The following is an 8,216-nucleotide window of genomic DNA, read 5'->3' as shown; positions in this document are numbered from 1 at the left end:
ATGCAATAGAGGCGTGTATTCTCGGATTTACGGCAATTCCTTCGTTCATAACCTGCGGCGAAATGTGCACTTGGATATCCGGGGCATATATGCAAAGTGAGTAATCATAGCAAGTAATGGGAATGGCCGAACATGCATGTCATAGTACGTTGCGTGAACTTCCCAAGTGTCTTTTCCAGTATATGAGCGAGGTCACGGGTGACCAATCAAAATGGATAAAACGTTGTACGACACACATGTGACATCGCCTTTACCTTAAGGGAAATAAATCTAAATATGAACCAGATGAGGTGTTGTCACTCTTTAATTTCAAGTTCAGATTGGTTAATCGGCGTATTGGCCTTCTTCTTTAGCACAGTCAAAGTATGATTCGTGTTTTTCATCCATCTGGGAATTCTGGGACGTGAGGCTCTGGTGCACCTAATGCTCGCAGTCAGACATATATACATATATATGTTCTTCATATTAAAGTACATACATAGTTATGAGTTTACTAATGGAACATTTATCAGAAATATTACTTCCTAATAACTTTTATATGAAGAACATAATATTAAAGTTGACAAAAACTATGCATTTACGGCATATATTTACTCATTTTAAATAAATTTGACCAAATTAAAATCAATGACCAAATTTGCTGGGGCATTTTGTAGCTGGGGCAGTTCCACTGGTACGCATGAGATAGATATATTTACTCTCCCAAAAAAGAAACGCATCATGAAAATAGTAATTTCACGTAGCAATGAATTAAAACGTGATTCATTTTACAAAAGGTTTTGCTCTGTTTTGAGTCATATGGTGTTTATGTTTTGAAACATCACAACAAAACGCACCATCCGTAAAATACCCGTATTTAACATCATGATTTTCAATTTCGGCGGGTAGTGTCACAGAATACACAATTCAGATGCAAATGCACGTGAAAGTTGGGGATCAGATAGTCTCAATGATGGGTATAAAAGGTTGATCGCTGTCTGTCGATTATTCACTGTATTTGGAATATTGTTGACGAACGCAAAATGCCACGTCTAAGTGAAGCCAACCGTCATGTCGACATTGGTTTGCTTGAAGCTTGCCAGTCTCAACGTGCAGTTGCCCGACGCATGAATGTTCACCAAAGCACCATTTCACGGCTCTGGGAGAGATATCGCCGGCAGAATGCGGTAGCAGATGCCCCTCGTAGTGGGCGACCTCGAGCGACCACTGTGGCGCATGATCGCTACATCCGGGTACATCACCTGCATCATCGAACAGCTACGGCGACCAGTACCGCTCGCGACAAATACCCGGATTGAGGAGGCTTTCTGCACAGACCGTCAGGAACAGGTTGAGAGAGGCTGGTTTACGTGCCAGAAGACCTTATTTTGGCCCTGTGCTTCGACAACAACATCGTCGACATCGAGTTCAATGGTGCACCAACGTTCAGGCCTGGAACCTACCGAATTGGCGTAGAATCTGGTTCAGTGATGAATCACGATTTCTATTGGAACGACGCGATGGAAGAATGCGGGTGTACAGACGTCGACGTGAACGTTTCGCCGACGCTGGCGTTCCCCAGGTGGACAGATTCGGCCGGGAAAGTGTTATGATGTGGGGAGCGATCACCTGCCGTAGGAGAAGTGATTTGGTGATGATCCAGGGCAACCTGACAGCTCAACGGTACTGTGACGAAATCCTACGCCCACACCTCTTTCCAATCATTGATCGCCAGAGGGAGTTGTTTCAACAGGACAATGCCAGGCCCCACACAGCACGTCACACTAGAGACTTCCTCCAGAACCACAACATCAATGTGCTCCCCTGGCCCTCAAAATCACCGGACTTAAACCCGATCGAACATCTGTCGGATGCCCTGGACAGAAGGGTGCGACGCCGTAACCCTCAGCCCCAGACACTTCAGCAACTCGCACAGGCACTACAGGCAGAGTGGGCTGCGATTGGGCAACACGAGATTCATAGAGAATACTACACTACTACATAATACGTATGTAATGAGACCGAGTGTGGTATTTTATTTATTACTCCATAGCACCCCGTTTCTTGGTTTGCAACTGCTTCACTCGGCTAACATCACTGGTGGAAACATTGCGTTTACGTTTTTCGACGGATATAATGTCTCAGTTCGACTCACAATTAAACAGCGACACGGCAACGTCCGCGATGCTTACATTCCCACGATGCATTTAAGTTGTAGAATGAATGAATTCACGTGTTTGTTAAGAATGAAAAAATAGTTACGTCAGAATGTGACCTAATTGAGAGGTCATCGGTTATCCAATCAAATCGTTAGAATCTCAGGTCAAGTCGTTACGACACAGGTCAACGCGATACGACACTCGTGTGACGTACGAGATTAGTATGCAACTACCCATACGTTGACCACGTGGGTAATAATGAGACTTATTCGTTCGATGCCGAGGCGATGCCGTGCAGTTCTGGGATGCCCACGGTGGTCACACGAGGTATTGACTTCAGCGCCACAAAACGTCTCCATGTGACACTCAAACTGACTTTCCTCGAGTTGGTGCCAAAGACGGATAAGTCTTCATTCCCAGTGTGCAATTTCGCTATATTTCATTGACTCACAAAGCCTACAAGATGTTTCAAAATAAACATAAAAATACAGTTGAAATTCCTATATGCGTTTCTGTTTTGGGAGAGTATATTATCAAAATCAGTAACAGGTTTCACATGAGCTTGAAAATGTTTCGCTATATTACGTTCTTTTCGGTTTGGAACCCTAAATGCTGCAGTCTACTCGAAACATTGCCGAGTACAACGACAAAAAATGAAGTACTTGTTGCTTTCATTGTTTTCCATTTTGTCCAATTACGCACGTCGGCATCAGACTCTCTATTTGCCAGCAGTGTGTGCCGTGAAATTTGTTCTGTATTCTCATTGTATGTCATTCTAAGGCTATGACCGAGTACCATAACTATTTCCATAACCAAACGCTAGGGAAACATACTTTGTCCTGACTTGTATTTTATAATTCACCAGTTTTCGGGGAATAACTTATCTGCGTCGCGTATATTATCTCTGCTCGACCAGGGTGGGATCTTGGATGGAGACGTGATACGTTATTCATGAGAACTAGGATCATAATGTTTTTCAACCAAATAGTTCCAGTGTAACCTTTGTAGCAGATAATTTCTATTTTCCCCCGTCTGAAGCATAAATATTATTTTTTTAAATACCAGACACCCTACAGTCATTTGACACAAAAGGAACTGCAATCACATTTCAAAAAATATTTCTTAGGAACTGGTCATTTATCTATAGAGGTGGGCTTGCTGGTTGGAACTGTAACACATTTTGCTGACAAATAGTATTCTTGTTAAATGATATGGGGCTCCTTTCACGAAGCAACCTTTACTAAGGTTAACCTTAACTCCCATTCTTTAACATTGCACTAAGGTTACCTTAGTGACTTACGATCACCTTAGTGCTTTGTGAAAGGAGTCCATGGTCTATTTTATCATAATTTTAAAACAAGCGGTGCGTCCGTTTCGCTTTGCTTCTTTTTGCCATCTTCACTGGAAGATTGTCTTGCTAGATATAAAATCGGATCGTATTGATACGGTCTAACATCCATTTCAGAAATGACATCAGGAACATCTTTTACTGCTTCAGAATCCATGGACACTGTTAAGTTGTGAGGTAAAATCAAATAGGAAGCCATCAGCAACAGGCACGTATGACGTCATGTCACGTGATACCCTCTGCTCATTAACTGTCGGGTGTTTCCGTATTATTATAATAGGCGGAAATACGAGTACGTTTTTTGTGATTTTATTGCGATTTTACAAACTTTTTGTTCAATTTTAATCAGGGAAGGTGACTTTTAGAATGCTTTTAGCCCTATCAAGAGTTTTGTTTTCGTTCGTATTCTCCTTAATTTCCATACTTAGCCGTAGGCTAGGCAATTCGGTTTGACATCTCGGTCACATTAAAATCCAACGCCAACGTGATCTTGTGACAGTTCACGTGTCTATTTCATAATAAATTTAGATATGCACGTGCTCGTCCTGGGATGTTGTTTTAATGCACCTTCTCCTCAGTTAAATGGATTATGTATTATTTGTGTTTGATTTTGTTTTTAGTTAATTAACTCCACACTACGCTATGCTCTAGATATACTCTCCAAAAGACAAACAAACAAAAACACGCATTAGGTGTATTTGAACGAATTTAATCTGCTAAGTTAAAAGTGAGATAACACATGTAATTCTGGATCAGTTGCAGCCAAAGTTCATCAAAGATTAAATGTCTGTTAACATGTATAGCTTATACATAGTCCGTTCCCAGATAGGCTTGTCTTCAATATCGGTGGTGGCCACCGTAAGCCCCCAAAACTGCACTGCACCGTCTCGGCATTGACTGAAAAAGTTCTTATACTTGATCTTGTGGAATTCTTGCCCATTCCTCTTGCAACGCCTGCGATAGTTGATCTATCGTCTGGGGCGCCGGTTGACGTTCACATCCGCGTCGGTCGAGGTCGACCACAAATGTTGTGTGGGATTAAGGTCGGGCGATTTTGAAGGCCATGGAAGCACTGTTATGTTCCCATTCTGAAGATAGTGGTGTGTGCTTTGTGAGGCTAAAACAACTCATTCTGGCGGTCAGTGATCGGAACCATGTGAATCCTTAAGATTCGTCTCTGTCCCGAGTAACACTTAAATTGCCCTGAAGACGCACAAGGTTCGATTTTTGAGTGTAGACTAATTTACACACACACACACACACACACACACACACACACACACACACACACACACACACACATCATGACACTATCACCACCATATCGGTCAACCTGGCCGACATCTTTAGACAGGTATATACTCTTCCGTCATGGCACTGAAGATGAAAGCGTGAAAAATAGGGTCTTCTAGCCCGAAGTCCAGCTTCTGGTAAATGATTACGAACGGTTTGCGCCGACGCTGTCTTCAAACCAGGCATTGCAGTTGCAGTTGTTGTGACAGTTCGATTCCGCAAATAAAGCACCTATCCTGCGCTGTAGTGGTGATCCGAGGTCTACCACCATGAAGCAGATCTTGCGCAGAAATCGTTTTGATATCGGTCCCATAAACGACTGACGGTACTCTGATGAGTCTGGTGAGTTCTTTAACGGCCTTGTAAAGGCAATGTCCCTGTTCATGATTACGTGCATATTGCGAACCACGTTTCTCCATGACATGTTCATGCAAATTGACACTTTCGAACGTAAACGTGCATTAAAGTTTCCGAAGATTTTTTTTGTTGCGTTTTTGTGCTGTCTATTCGTTCCATGAAAACAACCCAGCATTATATAATGAAGAAATTATAACAATCAAACACCAACTTTGAAAAGATTTGAAATGTCACATATCAATATCACCTATGCGTTTCTTTTTTGGGAGAGTATATATGTCGATCTGTAAATACTGGAGTCTGAACCTGACACTCCAGTGGGATATCACAGAAGTGCGTATTAACTTAACATGTTTGTGTAAATAGAATACTAAACATTATCGAGTAATATTGACGCGAAATTACGCGTGGAATGGGTCGTTCTTGCACTGGTTCCTCCTGATATTAAGTCATCGGAATGTCTTCAGTTTCAATAGAAAGAGGCAAAATTCTTTATTGCAACAACAAAAATATCGAATGCTTACACTCTAAACATATTTTCTTTAAAAAAATTATTCAATTCCAGCCAGTCACGACCATCGTATGTCGCATGAGAACACAGATGTGTGCTTTGCCGTGTCGATAATATCGAGGGTGCCAGTCCCCCATCTCTTTATCCGGCCTATCACTTGCACTGGCACCTCATTCATGAACTCTTGAGTCATATTAGTTTTACTTTAAAAACTGACCCGTGAAGACCCGGTTTAGAACTGGTCATCGTATCCCATTTGCGTAGATCGATGCTTATCGTGCTGATCACTGGATTGTCTGGTTCAGACCGCCGCCAGGTACAGTAGGTGGCCATAAGTGAGTCATCATTAGTGAAATGTCCATAGACTTGTAAACATGTTAATTAACTGTTGCAATAATTTCATAAATTGAGTAGAAGTCATTTTATTTTGATACTTTTATGTGTGTGTTTGTGAGAACAGATGAAAGCTTATTTGAAGGAATATATCATTAGATTTACTTACAGACAGACAGACAGAATGTGGTAATTTTAATTTAGCTGTTGAAACTGGAAGATACAATAAAGTTAATTACAACGAGAGACTATGTCTATTTTGTAAATTGGATGACAAAAATGTTATTGAAGATGAATTCCATGTACTCCTTAAGTGTGAACGTTTTTCTGATTTAAGGTTAAGATATATTCAGAATTATTTTACTGATTTTGATCCAAATGCCAATTTTATTAACATTATGAAAACACATAATGATTGTATCATAAGAGATGTCAGTATTTTTCTGTATCATGTACTTCAGCGCATTAGAAATGTTTCACTTACACAGTATGTGCACTAAACTATCTATATCATATGCAAATGACTGTATGATGGGCCTGTGGCCTTTTACTGAATAAACTTGTCTGTCTGTCTGTCAGATTTACTTACATGTATAATGTATCAGCTTGGTTGACAACAGATCACCTATAAAAACATATCAAAATCAACGCAAACATGTTTGATTTCAACATCAATGTCAAAGTATACGTCGCTATCTCATCTCATGTGGCAGGTTATTCAGTCATGTCTTGAGTGTAATCGTTTCTACCTTGACTGAATCAGAAAGTCAATTACAATCACCTCCACATTTGCACAGTACAGTGCACGTAAGAGCTGCTTTTACGCACATGGACCGGTTTGAACATTTTTACACATTTCAACAATTCCAGGCAGCTCTTGATGTCTTCGGGAGAGTTGTCCATAACTGTCTAAGCTCTCCCCCAGAAAGTTGTTGCCACCCCCAATCCAGAGGGCTTGGTAACTCCTGTGATTTCATCAGGGATTGCCCCCAAACATAACTCCCCTGATATACAGCTTTCTTTATATGCTGGATCAAAGTTGATTTTGTTTGGGGTATATTGTCCAATCTTATCCCCTTCGTGGCGAACAAATGCTTAGATCATGGGAGGATCTCATACCAGAGACCATATAATAGAGTCTATTAAATGGTCTCTGCTCATACTTATTTTACTGATGTAGTCTATATGGCGGCCATTTTGAAAAATGTCCGTCAATTTTCCAAATTTTCGGGTAGTCATGATATAAATTGACTTCCATAGACCTAACCGTTATTTTTAAAGATAAAATGACATGTATATATGAAAAATGATCAGCTATGAATTCCCTACAATTAGATATATGATTGGTGAGAATTGGGGGATTTAAAAAAATGTTATGACGAAAATAGTAGAATAAATGATTATTTTTCACTTTTCCCCAAAAAATTATGAAAAATATAAAAAAATCTGCGAGGCCTCTTGATGTTTCTTCCTAAATTTCATGCTTGTAACACAAAGAGCACAATTCAGTGAAAAAACTGCACATATCCGCTGGACTATTTTACAAGAAAGACCGACAAAAGGTTTTGGTTGGCGTCCGCGTACGAGACAAACACCTAAATTGCATCCAACATTCTGATGTGCAGCCCTAGGAATACTGCCAACCGATTCAAACGAGTGTTAGCACGTAGATTTTGCTGTGTAGTGAGGTACCTACTTGATGAGGTGATATAAATGGTTTGTGTGACTAAAGTATCCTTCTGCAGTCCGGTGTTTGGTCATTTTACATTGTTTGGGCCTGCCTCTGACAAGACTGCCAACATGTTGTGAAACTTTTCCCCGTTCACGAGACGCAGCCTATATCGTCATATATATCAGAATAAGAGAAAAACAAAAGAATACCTTATCATACGCTTATCTACATTATTCAAATAATGCCTATTAAGCACATGACTTTATTCAGTAAATAAAAGAGGTAACTTTGAAATAACCGCGATCCAACATGCGCCGATCAGGAGCTCCACACATTGTTTATGAGTTTGACTCTGTGTGGAGACTAGCGGATTGCTGCACATGGCGCTCAGTGAACCCGACAAATCTACGGACAGGTACAGTGAGGTGCAAAAATATATTTGTAACGTTGATTTATAGCATAATTATGTAACATCCATGATATATGGCATAATTTTTTTGTATGGAGAAACTTGTGCAAGTACTGTAGTAATATGTTGACATTTTGTCACCACGAACGTCATAT

The sequence above is a fragment of the Haliotis rubra genome, unplaced genomic scaffold (genome assembly GCF_003918875.1).
Source record: "Haliotis rubra isolate DU_JTF1 unplaced genomic scaffold, ASM391887v1 Scf87, whole genome shotgun sequence".
NCBI classification, from domain to species: Eukaryota; Metazoa; Mollusca; class Gastropoda; order Lepetellida; family Haliotidae; genus Haliotis; species Haliotis rubra.
This window is presented reverse-complemented; position numbering follows the sequence as displayed.